This window comes from Sphaeramia orbicularis, chromosome 21 (assembly GCF_902148855.1).
Source record: "Sphaeramia orbicularis chromosome 21, fSphaOr1.1, whole genome shotgun sequence".
NCBI lineage: Eukaryota > Metazoa > Chordata > Actinopteri > Kurtiformes > Apogonidae > Sphaeramia > Sphaeramia orbicularis.
Genome location: NC_043977.1, coordinates 17886111 through 17910700, shown reverse-complemented (window position 1 = coordinate 17910700; position 24590 = coordinate 17886111).

Genomic DNA, 24590 nt, shown 5'->3' with positions numbered 1-24590 from the left:
ATTGTTAAAATTGCACATTTCGAGTTGTTCATTTTTGTTTTTTATTTATGTATTTATTTGCTTTTTTTTTTTTTGTGAAAGAATAGTTTTGTAAATGTAAATATTTTCACAGTGTAATGTTATTTTTTTCACTTCAATTTTTTCCACATAATTTTTCACAAAGAAAATCTGTAGTTGTCATTATTTATGGGTTATTGTGTTGTTATTTTCACTGTAGATCACATTGGTCTGTATGTGGAACCTGAACCAAAATGATTTGGACAACCTTCAGGTTAATTTTTGCACTTTCATCCTGTGGGCCGGAATGGAACCTTTGGTGGGCCAGATTTGGCCCCCGGGCCGCATGTTTGACACTTGTGCTTTAAGTGATTATGTCTTATTTTATGCGTGATGAGACATTTTAACTAGAAATGAGAAAAATACACTTGGTAAGATTTAGATTTTTGCAGTGTGTCTGCCTGAAGATTCTTGAACTTCAATCTCATTGTGTTTTTTATACGACAATAACGCATTGAATTGAGAACTAGATGGAGACTGGGTACACTTTGGAGGACTCCCCTGTTTATGATGGGGCTGAACCAGTACAGGACCACCATCCCCCCAGTCTCTATGAAACATTAATTCCTTAGGTTCCAGATCTGGAAAATAGCCAGATCAAACCTAGTCTTAACCAGTGATCAATAACTTAATATTTAAATTTATCTCTACTGTGACTCCTGTGAGAGCTGATGCAGCAGCGTTTGCATCGATCTACACTGCACTTCTGCAAAGTAAAATATATATTAGAGAAGTAATAAGATGTTACCATAAAGATAGTAAAACCGGCAACAGAAAATGACTGTTCTAGTCCAGACGTTCAATCTCTGGACGATGAGATCCTTTTATCGTGTGAAGATGTCTTCAACGTGGCTCATAGGAAGAGACTGATCGATCGATGCTGTTTGGTCACACCAATCCATTAGACTGTGTGGAATGAAGAAATCATTTGTGGTGTATCAAGGTTATCGTTAAAGGCCTAGTGTGTAAGATTTAGTGTCATCTCCTAGTGAAAGTACAGATTGTAATCAACTCAACAACCTTCTCTTACCCCTCCCCCACCCACCCTTGAAGCGGTTGTCATGTCAACGTAAACGCACAGAATGATTTTTTCTGGATCTGGTTTGCTTTTATTTATTTATTTATTTATTTATTTATTTATTTATTTATTTATTTATTTATTTATTTATTTATTTATCCTTTATTTAACCAGGAAAAAAAAAAGATCCCATTGAGATTAAGAACCTCTTTTCCAAGGAAGTCCTGTCCATGAGGCAGCATGAAATACAACACAAGAATTTACAAGACAAGTCAAACTACGAAAAACAGGTACAAGTCATTGAGTTAGTCTCTACCCAGCCAGCATGTCCATGTGGGGCCCAGAAGGGTTACAACTGGGCTGTATATAAGGGTCCCATGTGGGTTTGTCCACAGTTTCCATGGTGACCCCACATGTGTTTGCCCCTATCGGAATCAGAATCAGAATCAGAATCTCTCTATTGTCATGGTACCAAGTATAACGAAACTGAGGAAAAGCTCTCAGGTTCAGTGCAAGAATTTACAGACAACACATATCAGTAAAACAACAACAAATATCAGTAAAAAAAACTAGAAATATCAGTAAAACAACAAATATCAGTAAAGTAACAACAAATATCAGTAAAATAACAACACATATCAGTAAAACAACAACAAATATCAGTAAAAAAAACAAGACATATCAGTAAAACAACAACAAATATCAGTTAAAAAAACCCAAGAAATATCAGTAAAACAACAAATATCAGTAAAATAACAACAAATATCAGTAAAAAAAACCAAGAAATATCAGTAAAACAACAAATATCAGTAAAATAACAACAAATATCAGTAAAATAATAACACATATCAGTAAAACAATAACAAATATCAGTAAAACAACAACAAATGTCAGTAAAACAACAACACATATCAGCAAAACAACAACAAATGTCAGTAAAACAACAACCAATATCAGTAAAACAACAACACATATCAATAAAACAACAACAAATATCAATAAAACAACAACAAATGTCAGTAAAACAACAACACATATCAGCAAAACAACAACAAATGTCAGTAAAACAACAACCAATATCAGTAAAATAACAACACATATCAGTAAAACAACAACAAATATCAGTAAAAAAAAACAAGACATATCAGTAAAACAACAACAAATATCAGTTAAAAAAACCCAAGAAATATCAGTAAAACAACAAATATCAGTAAAATAACAACAAATATCAGTAAAATAACAACACATATCAGTAAAACAATAACAAATATCAGTAAAACAACAACAAATGTCAGTAAAACAACAACACATATCAGCAAAACAACAACAAATGTCAGTAAAACAACAACCAATATCAGTAAAACAACAACACATATCAATAAAACAACAACAAATATCAATAAAACAACAACAAATATCAGTAAAACAACAACACATATCAGTAAAACAACAACAAATATCAGTAAAACAACAACAAATATCAGTAAAACAACAACACATATCAGTAAAACAATAACAAATATCAGTAAAACAAATATCAGTAAAACAACAACAAATGTCAGTAAAACAACAACACATATCAGTAAAACAACAACAAATGTCAGTAAAACAACATCAAATATCAGTAAAACAACAACACATATCAGTAAAACAACAACAAATAGTAAAACAACAACAAATATCAGTAAAACAACAACACATATCAATAAAACAACAACACATATCAGTAAAACAATCACAAATATCAGTAAAACGACAACAAATGTCAGTAAAACAACAACACATATCAGTAAAACAACAACAAATATCAGTAAAACGACAACAAATGTCAGTAAAACAACAACACATATCAGTAAAACAACAACAAATATCAGTAAAACAACAACAAATATCAGTAAAACAACAACACATATCAGTAAAACAATAACAAATATCAGTAAAACGACAACAAATGTCAGTAAAACAACAACACATATCAGTAAAACAACAACAAATATCAGTAAAACAACAACAAATATCAGTAAAACAACAACACATATCAGTAAAACAACAACAAATATCAGTAAAAAAAACAAGAAATATCAGTAAAACAACAAATATCAGTAAAATAACAACAAATATCAGTAAAATAACAACACATATCAGTAAAACAACAACAAATATCAGTAAAAAAAACAAGACATATCAGTAAAACAACAACAAATATCAGTTAAAAAAACCCCAAGAAATATCAGTAAAACAACAAATATCAGTAAAATAACAACAAATATCAGTAAAATAACAACACATATCAGTAAAACAATAACAAATATCAGTAAAACAACAACAAATATCAGTAAAACAACAACACATATCAATAAAACAACAACAAATATCAATAAAACAACAACAAATATCAGTAAAACAACAACACATATCAGTAAAACAACAACACATATCAGTAAAACAACAACACATATCAGTAAAACAACAACAAATAGTAAAACAACAACAAATATCAGTAAAACAACAACAAATAGTAAAACAACAACAAATATCAGTAAAACAACAACACATATCAATAAAACAACAACACATATCAGTAAAACAATAACAAATATCAGTAAAACGACAACAAATGTCAGTAAAACAACAACACATATCAGTAAAACAACAACAAATATCAGTAAAACGACAACAAATGTCAGTAAAACAACAACAAATATCAGTAAAACAACAACACATATCAGTAAAACAACAACACATATCAGTAAAATAACAACACATATCAGTAAACAATAACAAATATCAGTAAAACAACAACAAATATCAGTAAAACAACAACAAATATCAATAAAACAACAACACATATCAGTAAAATAACAACACATATCAGTAAACAATAACAAATATCAGTAAAACAAATATCAGTAAAACAACAACAAATGTCAGTAAAACAACAACACATATCAGTAAAACAACAACAAATGTCAGTAAAACAACATCAAATATCAGTAAAACAACAACACATATCAGTAAAACAACAACAAATAGTAAAACAACAACAAATATCAGTAAAACAACAACACATATCAATAAAACAACAACACATATCAGTAAAACAATAACAAATATCAGTAAAACGACAACAAATGTCAGTAAAACAACAACACATATCAGTAAAACAACAACAAATATCAGTAAAACAACAACAAATATCAGTAAAACAACAACACATATCAGTAAAACAACAACAAATATCAGTAAAAAAAACAAGACATATCAGTAAAACAACAACAAATATCAGTTAAAAAAACCCAAGAAATATCAGTAAAACAACAAATATCAGTAAAATAACAACAAATATCAGTAAAATAACAACACATATCAGTAAAACAATAACAAATATCAGTAAAACAACAACAAATGTCAGTAAAACAACAACACATATCAGCAAAACAACAACAAATGTCAGTAAAACAACAACCAATATCAGTAAAACAACAACACATATCAATAAAATAACAACAAATATCAATAAAACAACAACAAATATCAGTAAAACAACAACACATATCAGTAAAACAACAACACATATCAGTAAAACAACAACAAATATCAATAAAACAACAACACATATCAGTAAAATAACAACACATATCAGTAAAACAATAACAAATATCAGTAAAACAAATATCAGTAAAACAACAACAAATGTCAGTAAAACAACAACACATATCAGTAAAACAACAACACATATCAGTAAAACAACAACAAATGTCAGTAAAACAACAACACATATCAGTAAAACAACAACAAATGTCAGTAAAACAACATCAAATATCAGTAAAACAACACATATCAGTAAAACAACAACAAATAGTAAAACAACAACAAATATCAGTAAAACAACAACACATATCAATAAAACAACAACACATATCAGTAAAACAACAACAAATATCAGTAAAACAACAACAAATATCAGTAAAAGAACAACACATATCAGTAAAACAATAACAAATATCAGTAAAACGACAACACATATCAGTAAAACAATAACAAATATCAGTAAAACAACAACACATATCAGTAAAGCAACAACAAATATCAGTAAAGCAACAACAAATATCTGTAAAAGGCACAGTTATTTACATTAAAAAATAAAATTGCAAACTCAGATATTTGTAAACCATAGAATTTAAGTAGTGCAAATAACATGAGAAGTAGTGCAAATGAAATGAAAGATAAATATTATGGGATAATTAGTGTGAAGAATAAATAATACGATATATTCAGATCTCTGATTCTGATTCTGATCTGGGCAAACACATGTGGGACCACCATGGAAACTGTGGACAAACCCAAATCAGACCCTAACATGCAGCCCAAATGTAACCCTTCTGGGGCCCACATGGACATGCTGACTGGGCAGCACTTTGAGTTCGGATTTAAAAGCATTCAAGGAGATCAGTTCTACAAAAACATATTGCAGTCACATTAAAAAAATAAAAAAAACGGCCCTGTTTTTCTGAATTAAGGAGATAATTATCTCATAAAAAACAGCCTTTTTTTTTTTTTTTTCATAAAACCATTTCTCGTAATTATGAGATAATTATCTTGTTAATTCAGCAGCAAAATAATTCATCCTCTTCCAAATATGAGCACTATAATAATAATAATAATAATAATAATAATAATAATAATAACAATAATAATTATAATAATAATAATAATAATAATAATAATAATATATTGGTTTTATATAGCGCTTTTCTAAGTACTCAAAGACACTTCACAATAAACAGCCAAGGGACGAACACACAGCAAACGGGTAAACAGATACGGGGATAATACTAAATGGCAATCAAAGAACAAATACAGAGACAAAAAAAGAAAACACACAAGAGAAGGTAAATGAGGATGGATGAGGTGGAACAGGCAGTCAGTTTTTGAATGATGTTCTAAAGAGGTGAGATTTGAGTTGGCTTTTGAATGAGGTGAGTGTCGGACTTCTGAATGTGAAGGGGAAGGGAGTTCCAGACAGAACATGACAGTACATGTAGGAAATTCAGTTTTCATATTAAAAAGTGTTACACCTCACAGAACAAACACACTATGATCATACAGACTACGAAAAAAATACAAATCGTCTCTGTTTTTGTGAATTAACGATTTAACTATCTCATAAAAACAGAGCCGATCTTTTATTTTTTCATACAACCGTTTCTTATAATTATGAGATAATTATCTTGTTAATTCAGCAGCAACATAATCTATCCTCTTCCAAATATGAGCACTACTATTGACAGTACATGTAAGAAATTCAGTTTTCATATTAAGAAGTGTTACACCTCACAGAACAAACACACTATGTCATACAGACTATGAAAAAATAAAAATCGGCTGTTTTTCTGAATTAACAAGATAATTACAGTTGTCCCTCACTATAACGCGGTTCACCTTTCGAAGCCTCACTGTTTCACAGATTTTTTTTAGTGCAATTTTGCATGTTTTTTTTTTTTTTTTTTTACGGCCTATGAATGTGCATTGTGTTCTGCATCCTGATTGGCTAAGGGACTGTAGATCATTGTCAATCAATCTCCTCCGTACCGTGTCTCCTGTACAGTGCAGAATGCGTTCTTCTCGCCAAATTTACATGAATGTTCAATCGCTAGCAGTTTGACTCTGAAGTGCTGTATATTTGCGAGTTTTCTCCCCGACAAAACCCACAATGTCGACGAAATGTTCTGCACCGACAAAGGCACCTGCGGTCGCACCCAAAAGACAGAGGAAGATGCTAACCATCGCGCAAAAAGTTGGACTTCTGGACATGCTGAAGGAAGGTAGAAGTTACGAAGGTTTGAACTTTGACAGCGTTTAAACGAGAGAAATGTGCGAAAATGTTAATGCCTGTCTGACAAAAGTGTATAAAGTGTGTGGTGAGGGGTTTTACAGCCTTAAAACATATATAATAATTGTAAAAAATAAAGTTGACTACTTTCCGGATTTCGCCATGTGCGGGTTATTTTCAGAACGTAACCCCCGCGACAAACGAGGGACCGCTGTATCTTGTAATTACAAGACAGGTTTTTTTTTTTTTTTTGCTAATTGTCTCTGTTTTTACGAGATAATTATTTCCATTTCCATTTATGCATTTGGCAGATGCTTTTTTCCAAAGCGACTTACAGGAGAAAACCAGTCAAATCAATCAATCAAATTTCATTTATATAGCGCCAGATCACAACAGAAGTTATCTCATGACCCTTTATATATAGAATTGATTCAAACCAGACTCTGAAGCCAATTTACACAAACCCAACAGAATCCTCCAGGAGCAAACACTAGTGACTGGTGACAGTGGAAGGAAAAACTTCCCTTTAACAGCAGAAACCTGGAGCAGACCCAGACTCCTGGAGGATGGACGTCTGACAGGACCAGCTGGGGTTAAAGAGAGAGAGTAAAGGAGGAGAAAAAGAGAGAGCGATAGACTGGGGGAGAGGGGGAGATACATGGATGCAGATGAGGATAAGTAAGTGATGACGATGAAGGCAGGAGAGAGGCAGGACCACCGCAGCAGGTCCAGAGATGATCCTGGGAAAATCTGTGATAATCCTGGGAAAACCTTATTAATATATTTAAAATGGAATGTCTGAAAGTGTTAGGACAGGAGGTGCTCTCGGAAGAGCTGGGTCTTCAGGAGCTTCTTGAAGATAGGCAGGGACGCCTCTGTTCTGGTACTGCTCGGTAGATCGTTCCACCAACATGGAACGACCCATGAATTATCTTGTTAATTCAGAAAAACAGAGCCGATTTGTATTTTTCCATGTCAATGCGATACACTTCCGTAGAATTCAGTCAGTTTCCAGTCTTTTAGCAACATATTCCATGTACAAGAGTGGACAAATGCCCTTTTACTGTTTTCGGCAACTACAGAAGAAGCGCACGTTGTAGAGAAAACACAAGGTTACAGGTGATTATACATGACTAAAAATATAATTAGAAACACTATATTCTGTCTCTGCTAATACATCCCACTGGTCTGGAAAATCGATGTTGAAAATCTTATTTCAAGAAATCTTACCAAGATCATTTTCACTTGTTCCATTGGCAGATTTCTTGCTTAATTCAAGATTTTTTTGCTTAATTTAAGCAAATAACTGCAAATGGAACAAGTGAAAATTAACTTGGTAAGATTTCTTGAAATAAGATTTTCAAGATCTATCGTCTAAAAATAAGTTCTTATATTGCACTGAAAAGTTACTCTACAGGTGATTGTCTTATTTTAAGTGTGATGAGATATTTTGACTCGAAATGAGAGAAATATACTCGGTAAGATTTTGATTTTTACAAGATAATTATCTTGTTAATTCAGAAAAACTCAGCCAATTTGTATTTTTCCATGTCAATGTGATTCGCTTCCGTATAATTCAGTCCGTTTCCAGTCTTTTAGCAACATATTCCATGTACAAGGAGCAGAGTGGACAAATGCCCTTTTACTGTTTTCGGCAACTACAGAAGAAGTGCATGTTGTAGAGAAAACACAAGGTTACAGGTGATTATACACGACTACAAACATAATAATAAACATTATATTCTGTCTCTGCTAATGCATCCCACTGGTCTGGAAAATCGATGTTGAAAATCTTATTTCAAGAAATCTTACCAAGATCATTTTCACTTGTTGCATTGGCAGATTTCTTGCTTAATTCAAGATTTTTTTGCTTAATTTAAGCAAATAACTGCAAATGGAACAAGTGAAAATTAACTTGGTAAGATTTCTTGAAATAAGATTTTCAAGATCTATCGTCTAAAAATAAGTTCTTATATCGCACTGAAAAGTTACTCTACAGGTGATTATGTCTTATTTTAAGTGTGATGAGATATTTTAACTAGAAATGAGAGAAATACACTTGGTAAGATTTTGATTTTTACAAGATAATTATCTTGTTAATTCAGAAAAACTCAGCCAATTTGTATTTTTCCATGTCAATGTGATTCGCTTCCGTATAATTCAGTCCGTTTCCAGTCTTTTAGCAACATATTCCATGTACAAGGAGCAGAGTGGACAAATGCCCTTTTACTGTTTTCGGCAACTACAGAAGAAGTGCATGTTGTAGAGAAAACACAAGGTTACAGGTGATTATACACGACTACAAACATAATAATAAACATTATATTCTGTCTCTGCTAATACATCCCACTGGTCTGGAAAATCGATGTTGAAAATCTTATTTCAAGAAATCTTACCAAGATCATTTTCACTTGTTGCATTGGCAGATTTCTTGCTTAATTCAAGATTTTTTTGCTTAATTTAAGCAAATAACTGCAAATGGATCAAGTGAAAATTAACTTGGTAAGATTTCTTGAAATAAGATTTTCAAGATTTATCGTCTAAAAATAAGTTCTTATATCGCACTGAAAAGTTACTCTACGGGTGATTATGTCTTATTTTAAGTGTGATGAGATATTTTAACTAGATATGAGAGAAATACACTCGGTAAGATTTTGATTTTTACAAGATAATTATCTTGTTAATCCAGAAAAACTGAGCCGATTTGTATTTTTCCATGTCAATGTGATTCACTTCCGTATAATTCAGTCCATTTCCAGTCTTTTAGCAACATATTCCATGTACAAGGAGCAGAGTGGACAAATGCCCTTTTACTGTTTTCGGCAACTACAGAAGAAGCGCATGTTGTAGAGAAAACACAAGTGGCAGATTTCTAGCTTAATTCAAGATTTTTTTTTTTTTTTTTTTTTTTTTTGCTTAATTTAAGCAAATAACTGCAAATGGAACAAATGAAAATGATCTTGGTAAGATTTCTTGAAATAAGATTTTCTAGATCTATCGTCTAAAAATAAGTTAGAGAAAACACAAGGTTACACGACTAAAAACATAATAATAAACACTATATTCTGTCTCTGCTAATACATCCCACTGGTCTTTTATATCCTCCAAAAAAGATGCCGATGGCCAAAAGTCAAGTTCATCTAAATAAACATTTATAGTCTGAATTTAGTTTCCTTGTTAAACCATGTCCAATTAAACAGAGACAAGAGGAGAAAAAAAAAAAAAAAAAATGAAAAGTGATGATTTTTTTCTGGAAAGTTTGAAGTTGAAGTGAAAATGATGACCTGGGCTCGGCGACTGCAGGAAAATGCAATGTGACACCACAGACAAGCTGGGCCTCACTTCAAAACAGCAGCATGTCCTCTGGGAGGGCTGGGTTTGATGCAAAGGCCGGCACACTTCACAGCTAGAAAAGCCTTTTATCAGTCACTCGGCTGCCTTTGAGAACAGGGCAGCATTTTTTGTAGGCTGTCGAAGGCCTGAAATGCACTGGAAGTTCGCAGGAAGTGCCGCTCTGTAGAAGAAGAGAAGGCTCGGAATAGTAATGAAACACCAGGACGATTAACTGCAAGCAACGCCCGTCCGACATTTCATTTTGACGTACTTTGAAACCTTTGAAATATGAGTTAGATTATTTAAATGGACAATGATTTTTTTTTTCCGTCTCTCTCTCTTTCAATACGATGTGACATTTTGTTTATCGTTGTTGAGTAGTGATTAATATTAACAGCGGTGCCGTGATGATGAATGAGGCCCGGTCATTCAGATGAGGCGTTCAGTGTCACCCTCCTGACGCTACTGACACAGCTTTGGAAAAATGTGTCCTAGCGATTGTGAAAAACTGTAATGTATGGGAAAAGTTATAAATTAAGGAAAAAAGTCTTCAATTAAGCCAAAAAAAATCTCAAATTTAGCAAAAAAAATCTTGAAGTAAGCCCAAAAAATCTTCAATTAAGAAAAAAAAATCTTGAATTATGCCAAAAAAAATCAAGTAAAAAAAAAATCTTGAATTAAGCAAAAAAAAAAAAAAAAATTCAATTGAGTAAAAAAAAAAAAAAATCTTGAATTAAGCCAAAACAAATCTTCAATTAAGTAACAAAAAAAAATTCAGTTAAGCCAAAAAAAAAAAAAAAATCTTCAGTTAAGTAAAAAAAAAACAACCTTAAATTAAGCCAAAAAAACACCTCAAATTTAGCAAAAAAAAAATCTTGAATTAAGCCAAAAAAAATCTTCAATTAAGTTAAAAAAAAATCTTGAATTATGCCAAAAAAATCAACAATTAAGTAGAAAAAAATAAAATAAAATAAAATCTTGAATTAAGGAAAAAAAAATCTTCAATCAAGTAAAAAAAAAAAAAAAATCTTCAATTAAGCAAAAAAAAAACAAACAAACTTCAGTTAAGCTAAAATAATCTTCAATTAAGTAAAAAAAACCTTCACATTTAGCAAAAAAATCTTGAATTAAGATAAAAAAAAATTATTCCATTAAGTTAAAAAAAAAAATCTAGAATCATGCCCAAAAAAAATCATCAATTAAGTAAAAAAAATCTTGAATTAAGCAAAAAAAACCAAACAAACTTCAATTAAGTAAAAAAAAAAAAAAAAAAAAAATCTTGAATTAAGCCAAAAAACAAAAAAAAAAAAATCTAGAATTAACAACTTAATTTTTCTTTTCTTTGTTGTAGTGCAAAAAACAAAACAAAAAAACAAAACATTAAATTATGAAAATATTTACATTTACAAACTATCCTGTAACACTAAAATGTGAATAACCTGAACAAATATGAACAACTTGAAATGTCTAAAGAAAATTAAGCACAATTTTAACCGTTTTTCTGCCTGTTCCTCAGTGTTTAGTGTCTTTGTAGATCTGATCCATAATGCACATGGAGAAATGAGAAGTTGAGGAATAATATTGTTAAAATTGCACTAAATTTTCTTATGTTTTTAAATTTGAATTTCAGTTGTTTTTTTTGGATAGTTTATAAAAGTAAGTATTTTCATAATTTAATGTTTTGTTTTTTTTTTACACTAAAACAAATACAAAAATTTGGAGTTGTCATTACTTAAAAGATATTATGTTATTATTTTTCTGGTCTTATTTATTTATTTGTTTGTTTATCGTTGTTGAGTAGTGATCAATATTAACAGCGGTGCCGTGATGATGAATGAGGCCGGGTCATTCAGATGAGGCGTTCAGTGTCGCCCTCCTGACGCTACTGACAAAGCTTTGGAAAAATGTGTCCTAGCGATTGTGAAAAACTGTAATGTATGGAAAAAGTTACAGTCAGAGTTCCCACATGTCCTGGAAAACCTGGAAAATGACTGACCAATTTTCTAGTCATGGAAAACATATGGAAAATGAGAAAAAAGGTGAAATGTCCTGGAAATGGTTAAATTATAATGGAAAATTATGTATCCTCCCCCTGCCTTGTGACCTTGTGCGTCTAAACCAGGGGTGTCAAACATGCGATCCGGGGGCCAAATGCGGCCCGCCAAAGGGTCCAGTTCAGCCCCTGGGATGTTTTTGTCAAGTGCAAAAATCCTACAGTCTTAAATTTAATTAAACAAAAAAAGAATTAGCTTGAATTGGGGAAAAAATCATGAATTAAGCAAAAAAAAAAAAAAAAAAAAGTCTTCAATTAACTAAAAAAATCTTCAATTAAGCCAAAAAAATTCTCAAATTTAGCAAAAAAAATCTTGAATTAAGCCAAAAAAAAAAAATCTTCAATTAAGTTAAAAAAAATCTTCAATTAAGCAAAAAAAAAAAAAAATCTCCAGTTAAGTAAAAAAAAATCTAGAATTAAGCCAAAAAAAAAAATCCAATTAAGTAAAAAAAAAAAACATGAATTGATCAAAAAAAAAAAAAAAAATCTTCAATTAACTAAAAAAATCTTCAATTAAGCCAAAAAATTCTCAAATTTAGCAAAAAAAAAATCTTGAATTAAGCCATAAAAAATCTTCAATTAAGTTTAAAAAAAAATCTAGAATGAAGCCAAAAATAATCTTCAATTAAGTAAAAAAATCTTGAATTAAGAAAAAAAAAAAAATCTCCAGTTAAGTAAAAGAAATCTAGAATTAAGCCGCAAAAAATCTTCAATGAAGTAAAAAAATCTTGAATTAAGAAAAAATATAATAAAAAACAATCTCCAGTTAAGTAAAAGAAATCTAGAATTAAGCCAAAAAAAAAAATCTTCAATTAAGTAAAAAAAAATCATGAATTGATAAAAAAAAAAAAAAAAAAAATCTTCAATTAACTAAAAAAATCTTCAATTAAGCCAAAAAATTCTCAAATTTAGCAAAAAAAAATCTTGAATTAAACAAAACAAAAATCTTCAATTAAGTTAAAAAAAATCTAGAATGAAGCCAAAAATAATCTTCAATTAAGTAAAACAAATCTTGAATTAAGAAAAAAAAAAAAAATCTCCAGTTAAGTAAAAGAAATCTAGAATTAAGCCGAAAAAAATCTTCAATTAAGTAAAAAAATCATGAATTAAGCAAAAAAAAAAAAAAGTCTTCAATTAACTAAAAAAATCTTAAATTAAGCCAAAAAAAAAAAAAATTTGCAAATTTAGCAAATAAATCTTGAATTAAGCAAAAAAAAATATCTTCAATTAAAATGAAAAAAAAAAAACTAGAATTAAGCCAAAAAAATTCTTCAATTAAGTAAAAAAATCTTGAATTAAGCAAAAAAAAAAAGTCTTCAATTAACTAAAAAAATCTTCAATTAAGCCAAAAAAATTCTCAAATTTAGCAAAAAAATCTTGAACTTAGCCGAAAAAAAAATCTTCAATTAAGTTAAAAAAAAAAAATCTAGAATCAAGCCAAAAAAAATCTTCAATTAAGTTAAAAAAAATCTTCAATTAAGCAAAAAAAAAAATCTTCAATTAAGTAAAAAAAATCATGAATTGATCAAAAAAAATAAAATCTTCAATTAACTAAAAAAAATCTTAAATTAAGCCAAAAAAATTCTCAAATTTAGCAAAAAAAAATCTTGAATTAAGCCCAAAAAAAATCTTCAATTAAGTTAAAAAAAATCTAGAATTAAGCCAAAAAAAAAAAATCTTCAATTATGTAAAAAAATCTTGAATTAAGCAAAAAAAAAAATCTCCAGTTAAGTAAAAAAAATCTTGAATTAACCCCCCCCCCCTAAAAAAAATCTTCAATTAAATAAAAAATGAAATGAAACTCTTTACAGAGTGTGTGTGTGTGGGGGGGTAAAAACCACAGGGGAGGTGCAATCGGTGCATTTGGACAGATAATGAAAACAGGATTTATAAACATTATGTCCAACATGAATATATTGAATATAGGTGAAATGATGCACAGCTTTACAATACCTGGACTTGACAGCTCCAGGTATGACACTAAAAAGAAAAAAAATCTTGAATTAAGCCAAAAAAATCTTGAATTAAGCAAAAAAAAAAAAAAAAAACTTCAATTAAGTTAAAAAAAAAAATCTAGAATCAAGCCAAAAAAAATCTTCAATTAAGTAAAAAAAATCTTGAATTAAACAAAAAGAAAATCTTCAGTTAAGTAAAAAAAAAAAATCTTGAAGTAAGCCCCCCAAAAAATCTTCAATTAAAAAAAAAATCTTAAATTAAGAAAAAAAAAAAAAGAATAAAAAAAATAAAAAATCTTCAGTTACGTAAAAAAAAAATAATCTTGAATTAACCCCCCCCCAAAAAAAATCTACAATTAACTAAAAAAAATCTTAAATTAAGCCAAAAAAAATTCTCAAATTTAGCAAAAAAATCTCGAATTAAAAAAAAAAAAAAATCTTCAGTTAAGTAAAAAACATCTTGAATTAAGCCCCCCCAAAAATCTTCAATTAAATAAAAAATCTTGAATTAAGCAAAAAAAAATAAAATAAAATCTTCAGTTAAGTAAAAAAAAATCTTGAATTAAGCCCCTCCAAAAAAAATCTTCAATTAACTAAAAAAATCTTAAATTAAGCCAAAAAAATTCTCAAATTTAGCAAATAAATCTTGAATTAGGCCAAAAAAAATCTTCAATTTAGTAAAAAAAAAAAAAAAATCTAGAATTAAGTCAAAAAAAAAAAAGTCTTCAATTAAGTAAAAAAAAATCTTGAATTAAGCAAAAAAAAAATCTTGAATTAACCCCCCCCCCCCCCCCCCCCCCAAAAAAAAAAAAAACAAAACAAAAAAAACACAGGGGAGGTGCAATCATTGCATTTGGACAGATAATGAAAATAGGATTTATTATTATTATTATTATTATTATTATTATTATTATTATTATTACTATTATTATGTCCAACATGAATATATTGAATATAGGTGAAATGATGCACAGCTTTACAATACCTGGACTTGACAGCTCCAGGTATGACACTAAAAAAAAAAAAAAAAGGACAGGATTACACACACATTAAATATGATAACAGTCAATACATTGTGAAGCTAAAAAGTTTGATATCTTTATACTTTTTTTTTCAGTATTTCTGCTCTTATATTGCATATTGTACACGTTATTGGAAGCAGCCGTTTTAGTGACCTCAAAGAAATACTGAACACATAAAGCTGACATTGTATAGCTGCGGTATAAGGTTATAAATGAAACATAATGTAAGAAATGGTTACGGCTCACCCAGACTGTGACCTTGTACAATTTGAATTGGAGAAGATTTTGGCTCATGGTGACCTGGTGATCTCTTATTCATACAGGAATGATTCAACCAGAGCTAAGCCCAGAACTCTTCAGGCATTTACAGCTAATATGAACTTCAAATAAATTCTTCATCGAGAAACGGCAAATCCTTCTGTGCGTGTTAATTCAGCTTGAAGCACTGATCATGATCTGGGTATGGTATAGGTTTTGCAATTTTTTTTTTTTTTTTTTTTTTTCTGTGTAGAGCAGCAAATCCCTGAAATATATGTTCAACTTTGTAAACATATCAGTTCCAAACCGATTTAGTAGTAGTAATAGTAGTAGTAGTAGTTTATTCAGTCATGACAACACCAAATATTGTACACAGTATTGACATTTCACGCAAAAGAAAGGGAAAAAAAAAAACAACACAGAATCACAAAATAAATAATCATGTATTGAATAATGTGTTGAATATCAAAGCCTATCCTATATTACAACTTTTTAGGCTACCAGCCTCCAAAGAAACAACAACAACAGATAATTAATCGCATTTATAAGCTTCAAAAATAGCTTTAAAAACCATTTTCTTAAAAAAACCAAAAATTTAGCAAAAAAAATCTCGAATTAAGCAAAAAAAATTCTTCAATTAAGTTTAAAAAAAAAAATCTAGAATCATGCCCAAAAAAAATCATCAATTAAGTAAGAAAAAAATCTTGAATTAAGTAAAAAAAAAAAAAAAAAATCTTGAATTAAGCCAAAAAACAAAAAAAATCTAGAATTAACAACTTAATTTTTCTTTTCTTTGTTGTAGTGCAAAAAAACAATAACATTAAATTATGAAAATATTAACATTTACAAACTATCCTCTAACAATAAAATGTGAATAACCTGAACAAAAATGAACCTGAAAATTAAGCACAATTTTAAGCATTTTCTGCCTGTTACTCAGTGTTTCATATCTTTGTAGATTCCATCCATAACGTACATGTAGAAATGATAAATTGAGGCATAATATTGTTAAAATTGCACTTATTTTTCCTCAAGAAATTTCAGCTTTTTCAGGTTATTCATATTTTTTTGGTTTGGATAGTTCATAAAAGTAAGTATTTTCATAATTTAATGGGGGTTTTTTTGCACTAAAACAATGACAAAAATTTGGAGTTGTCATTATTTATAGGTTATTATGTTATTATTTTACTGGTGCGGCCCACTGGAGATCAAATCAGGCTGAATGTGGCACCTGAAAGAAAATGAGTTTGAGACCCCTGGTATAGGTTATGCAAGTTTTTTTTTTTTTTTTTTTTTTTTTTTTTTTGTGTAGAGCAGCAAATCCCTGAAATACATATTCAACTTTGAAAACATATCAGTTCCAAACCGATTTAGTAGTAGTAGTAGTAGTAGTAGTTTATTCAGTCATGACAACACCAAATATTGTACACAGTATTGACATTTCACGCAAAACAAAACAAAAAAAAAAAAACACGGAATCACAAAATCAATAATCATATGTTGAATAATGTGTTGAATAATGACTGAAAAGGTATAGGCAGAAGCAGACTGCTTATCAAAGCCTATCCTATATTACAACTTTTTAGGCGACCAGCCTCCAAAGAAACAACAACAGATAATTAATCGCATTTATAAGCTTCAAAAATAGCTTTACAAACCATTTTCTTAAAAAAACAAAATTTTAGCAAAAAAATCTTGAATTAAGCAAAAAAAAAAAATTCTTCAATTAAGTTTTAAAAAAAAATCTAGAATCATGCCAAAAAAAATCATCAATTAAGTAAAAAAAAATCTTGAATTAAGTAAAAAAAAAAAAAAAAAAAAACTTCAATTAAGTAAAAAAAAAACTTCAGTTAAGCCAGAAAAAAATCTTCAATTAAGTAAAAAAAAAATCTTAAATTAAGCCAAAAAAACCACCTCAAATTTAGCAAAAAAATCTTGAATTAAACAAAAAAAAAATCTTCAATTAAGTTAAAAAAAAATCTTGAATTATGCCAAAAAAAATCAACAATTAAGTAAAAAAAAAACAAAAAACAAATCTTGAATTAAGCAAAAAAAACAAAAAAAAAAACAACTTCAATTAAGTAAAAAAAAAATCTTGAATTAAGCCCAAAAAAATCTTGAATTAAGCAAAAAGAAAAAACAAACTTCAATTGAGCTAAAAAAAAATCTTCAATTAAGTAAAAAAAAAAACCTTCACATTTAGCAAAAAAATTTGAATTAAGCAAAAAAAATTCTTCAATTAAGTTTAAAAAAAAAAAAATCTAGATGCATGCCAAAAAAATCAGCAATTAAGTAAAAAAAAATCTTGAATTAAGTAAAAAAAAAAAAAAAAAAAAAAAAAAAACTTCAATTGAGTAAAAAAAAAAATAAAAAAAATCTTGAATTAAGCCAAAAAACAAAAAACAAAAACATCTAGAATTAACAACTTAATTTTTCTTTTCTTTGTTGTAGTGCAAAAAAACAATAACATTAAATTATGAAAATATTTACATTTACAAACGATCCTGTAACACTAAAATGTGAATAACCTGAACAAATATGAACAACCTGAAATATCTAAAGAAAATTAAGCACAATTTTAATTCTTTTTCTGCCTGTTCCTCAGTGTTTAGTGTCTTTGTAGATCTGATCCATAATGCACATGTAGAAATGAGAAGTTGAGGAATAATATTGTTAAAATTTCACTACATTTTCTTATGTTTTTAAATTTAAATTTCAAGTTTTTTAGCATTTATAAGCTTCAAAAATAGCTTTACAAACCATTTTCTTAAAAAAACAAAAAAAGAATTACATGTTTTTAAATGTATGTTGGCATCATTCCAAAATTTAACTCCAATAATGGACACACATCTCCTTTTCATACCTTTTTTTTTTTTTTTTTTTTTTTAGCTTTTTGTACAGTAAATTTACAAACACCTCTGAGAATATATGGAATGTCCTGAATTGAAAAGAACCTCTGTATTGGGTCAGGGAACATTTTTGATTTTGCTCTGAATATAATTTTCATTATTTTATAATAAAAGAGATCATAAAATTTCATCACATAAGAATTTAGAAAAAGTGGCTCCGTTATTTAACCCATAAAGACCCAGCGCTATGTTTGTGGCTGTTCCCAAATTAATTTTCTCTCTATTTAACCTTTTTTTTTTAGTCATTTATCACCATTTATTATAATATTGTTCTCTGTATTTTGCTTCTTTTTTTTTTTTTTTTTTTTTTTTTTCCAATTTATTCAGATATTTTCCTGTGTTTAATTTATTTACCATTTATTTTAGGCAAGGCAAGGCAGGTTTATTTATATAGCATATTTCATGTACAAGACAATTCAAAGTGCTTTAAATAAAACATTAAAAGCATGGAAGCAATAAAAAGTATAGGCATGAGAAAAACAAACAAACAATTTTTTTTTTTTTTTTTTTTGTTATATACAGGGTGGGGAAGCAAAATTTACAATGAACATTTAGTTGTTTTTTCTCAGCAGGCACTACGTCAATTGTTTTGAAACCAAACATATACTGATGTCATAATCATACCTAACACTATTATCCATACCTTTTCAGAAACTTTTGCCCATATGAGTAATCAGGAAAGCAAACGTCAAAGAGTGTGTGATTTGCTGAATGCACTCGTCACACCAAAGGAGATTTCAAAAATAGTTGGAGTGTCCATAAAGACTGTTTATAATGGAAAGAAGAGAATGACTATGAGCAAAACTATTACCAGAAAGTCTGGAAGATACTATTAAAGAAGAATGGGAGAAGTTGTCACCTGAATATTTGAGGAACACTTGCGCAGGTTGTGTAAATTTTGCTTCCCCACCCTGTACTACTACTACTAAAAATACTTCTACTACTACTAAAAATACTACTACTCCTACTAAAAATACTACTACTACTACTAAAAATACTACTACTACTACTAGACTACTACTACCACTACTAAAAATACTACTACTAATACTGCTAATACTACAACTACTACTACTAAAAATACTAAAACTACTTCTATTACTACTACTACTACTACTACTACTACTAAAAACACTACTACTGCTACTACTAAAAATACTTCTACTACTACTAAAAATACTACTACTCCTACTAAAAATACTACTACTACTACTGCTAAAAATACTACTACTATCACTGCTACTACCACTACTACTACTACTAAAAATACTACTACTAGACTACTACTACCACTACTAAAAATACTACTACTAATAATGCTAATACTACAACTACTACTACTAAAAATACTAAAACTACTTCTATTACTACTACCACTACTACTAAACATACTGCTACTACTACAACTAAAAATACTACTTCTACTTCTATTACTACTACTACTACAACTAAAAATACTTTTGCTAATACTACTACTACAACTAAAAATACTGCTACTAATACTACTACAAATACTACTACTACTACTACTAAAAATACTACAACTACTACTAGTAAAAATACTACTACTACTACTACTACTGTTAAAAATACTACTACTACTACTAAAAACACTACTACTACTACTAAAAATACTACTACTGCTACTAAAAATACTACTACTACTACTACTACTACTACTACTACTAAAAATACTTCTACTACTACTAAAAATACTACTACTCCTACTAAAAATACTACTACTACTACTACTACTACTAAAATACTACTACTACTACTAGACTACTACTACCACTACTAAAAATACTACTACTAATACTGCTAATACTACAACTACTACTACTAAAAATACTAAAACTACTTCTATTACTACTACTACTACTACTACTACTACTAAAAACACTACTACTGCTACTACTAAAAATACTTCTACTACTACTAAAAATACTACTACTCCTACTAAAAATACTACTACTACTACTGCTAAAAATACTACTACTATCACTGCTACTACCACTACTACTACTACTAAAAATACTACTACTAGACTACTACTACCACTACTAAAAATACTACTACTAATACTGCTAATACTACAACTACTACTACTAAAAATACTAAAACTACTTCTATTACTACTACCACTACTACTAAACATACTGCTACTACTACAACTAAAAATACTACTTCTACTTCTATTACTACTACTACTACTACTACAACTAAAAATACTTTTGCTACTACTACTACTACAACTAAAAATACTGCTACTAATACTACTACAAATACTACTACTACTACTACTAAAAATACTACAACTACTACTAGTAAAAATACTACTACTACTACTACTACTGTTAAAAATACTACTACTACTACTAAAAACACTACTACTACTACTAAAAATACTACTACTGCTACTAAAAATACTACTACTACTACTACTACTAAAAATACTTCTACTACTACTAAAAATACTACTACTCCTACTAAAAATACTACTACTACTACTACTACTAAAAATACTACTACTACTACTAGACTACTACTACTACTACTAAAAATACTTCTACTACTACTAAAAATACTACTACTACTACTACTACTACTACTACTACTACTACTACTAAAAACACTACTACTGCTACTACTAAAAATACTTCTACTACTACTAAAAATACTACTACTCCTACTAAAAATACTACTACTACTACTGCTAAAAATACTACTACTATCACTGCTACTGCCACTACTACTACTACTAAAAATACTACTACTAGACTACTACTACCACTACTAAAAATACTACTACTAATACTGCTAATACTACAACTACTACTACTAAAAATACTAAAACTACTTCTATTACTACTACCACTACTACTAAACATACTGCTACTACTACAACTAAAAATACTACTTCTACTTCTATTACTACTACTACTACTACTACAACTAAAAATACTTTTGCTACTACTACTACTACAACTAAAAATACTGCTACTAATACTACTACAAATACTACTACTACTACTACTAAAAATACTACAACTACTACTAGTAAAAATACTACTACTACTACTACTACTGTTAAAAATACTACTACTACTAAAAACACTACTACTACTACTAAAAATACTACTACTGCTACTAAAAATACTACTACTACTACTACTACTACTACTACTAAAAATACTACTACTATCACTGCTACTACCACTACTACTACTACTAAAAATACTACTACTACTACTAGACTAATACTACTACTAAAAATACTACTACTAATACTGCTAATACTACAACTACTACTACTAAAAATACTAAAACTACTTCTATTACTACTACTACTACTACTACTACTACTAAAAATACTGCTACTACTACAACTAAAAATACTACTTCTACTTCTATTACTACTACTACTACTACTACTACTACTACAACTAAAAATACTTTTGCTACTACTACTACTACAACTAAAAATACTACTACTACTACTACAACTAAAAATACTGCTACTAATATTACTACAAATACTACTACTACTACTACTACTACTAAAAATACTACAACTACTACTACTAAAAATACTACTACTACTACTGCTAAAAATACTACTACTACTACTAAAAATACTATTCCTACTAAAAATACTACTACTCCTTCTAAAAATACTACTACTACTACTACTAAAAATACTACTACTACTACTACTACTAAAAATTCTACAACTACTACTACTAAAAATACTACTACTACTACTACTGTTAAAAATACTACTACTACTACTAAAAATACTACAACTACAACTAGTAAAAATACTACTATTACTACTACTACTACTGTTAAAAATACTACTACTACTACTAAAAACACTACTACTACTACTAAAAATACTACTACTGCTACTAAAAATACTACTACTACTACTACTACTACTACTAAAAATACTACTACTATCACTGCTACTACCACTACTACTACTACTAAAAATACTACTACTACTACTAGACTAATACTACTACTAAAAATACTACTACTAATACTGCTAATACTACAACTACTACTACTAAAAATACTAAAACGACTTCTATTACTACTACTACTACTAAAATACTGCTACTACTACAACTAAAAATACTACTTCTACTTCTATTACTACTACTACTACTACTACTACAACTAAAAATACTTTTGCTACTACTACTACTACAACTAAAAATACTACTACTACTACTACAACTAAAAATACTGCTACTAATACTACTACAAATACTACTACTACTACTACTACTACTAAAAATACTACAACTACTACTACTAAAAATACTACTACTACTACTGCTAAAAATACTACTACTACTACTACTACTACTAAAAACACTGCTACTACTACTAAAAATACTATTCCTACTAAAAATACTACTACTCCTTCTAAAAATACTACTACTACTACTACTAAAAATTCTACAACTACTACTACTAAAAATACTACTACTACTGCTACTGTTAAAAATACTACTACTACTACTAAAAACACTACTAAAAAAACAAAAAAAAACAATGAAAAGAACAACAAAACCCATGAATACACAAGAGAACAGCTGTAGAAGAGCTGTCCACTGGAGTGACCACTGTGCATGAAAGGGTTAAATTTATTTTTCAGAAGAAAATTTTCAATCGCATTGTTTTTTTCATGCCTGAAGAGGAATGAAAACACTCAGGAAAAAATTTTGATTACGGTTCTCATAATTCGTGCATGAAAGGGTTAAAGCTCAAATTAAAGTTGACGGTTATTATATCATAAATAGAGAAAACCGAAGAACCTACTTATCCCAAAATGTAATCGGATCTTTTTTAAGTCACTGGCAATCTATAAACCCAATTTGGTACGAATTCAACCAATAGTTTTGCTGCTCAAGTGTTAACAATTAACCCTTTCATGCATAATGGTCACTCCAGTGGACAGTTCTTCTCCAGCTGTTCTCTTATATTTTCATGGGTTTGGTTGTTTTAGTTCCATATCAGCCAACACAGTGGACGCTCATGCATCATCCCTTACACTGTAATTCAGACCATTACTGTAACTTTGCTGTTCTTGATAAACCTGATCCGCAGTAACATGTTTCACTGTAAATCAATTGTTATTTGTTAGAAAAAAAAAGGTGTTTTTTAATTTGCATATTATCTCCATGAAAAGAGTAATAATTAGCATTAGAACATGTTAAATTGTGAGAAAACATCAGATTTTATTTCATTGTTTTAATACCAATTTCTGATATTGGGTTTTAAACACGTTTCTTTACTTCAAAAATTAAATGCGTGGATATTTTTGTAACTCCTTGAAAAAAAAAAAAAACAACTTGATCACATTGTTTTTTTCATGCCTGTGGAGGAATAACAACACTCAAGAAAAAAATCTTAACTAAGGTTCTCATAATTAATGCATGAAAGGGTTAAAGAATACCCCTTGCCTTCCCTTGGGGGGGGTAATAACTTATATTTTCATAACCCTCATAATCAAACTCACCTTTGTAGAAAAAAAGCTGCCATTTGAATCGACTAAAATCACCTGTAGGTATTTGATACAGTGCCATGACCAGTAGCTATGAAATATTTACCAACTATTTAAAAAAAAGATTCGTTCGACTCTTAGCTTCGAGATGAGTCATTGTAACAAACTGCAGAAGAAAAACAAATCTTCGGCTTTGGAAAAACCCAGTTTCTTGTTCAGTGCTCACGGTTAACTTAGATTTCAAAGGTGAGATATGATGGCGCTCTTCGGAGACCACTAAAAAGCTATAGTGTTATAAAATATTTCTTTGCGCTGTAAAACGAAAGAAAAATATGATCACTCTTGAAACCTGGATGAGTTGTAGATCTGCTTGCTCTGTCTTTTTGTGCTTCTCCTGCTCCCCTCTCTCTCTCTCTCTCTCTCTCTCTCTCTCTCTCTGAGCTGAATGAATGAAAAAGCATGAGTCTGATATCCAAACAGTCTGGCTTTTTATACAAATTTCTTTGTTCTAATTTCAGGAGTATTTTTTTTTTCTTCTCCTCGCAGTCACACATAACAAGATTACAACTGCACACAGCCCACCTGATGAATACTGTTAGTCAGAGCTGTATGACAAAGTCTCTTTGATTCATAA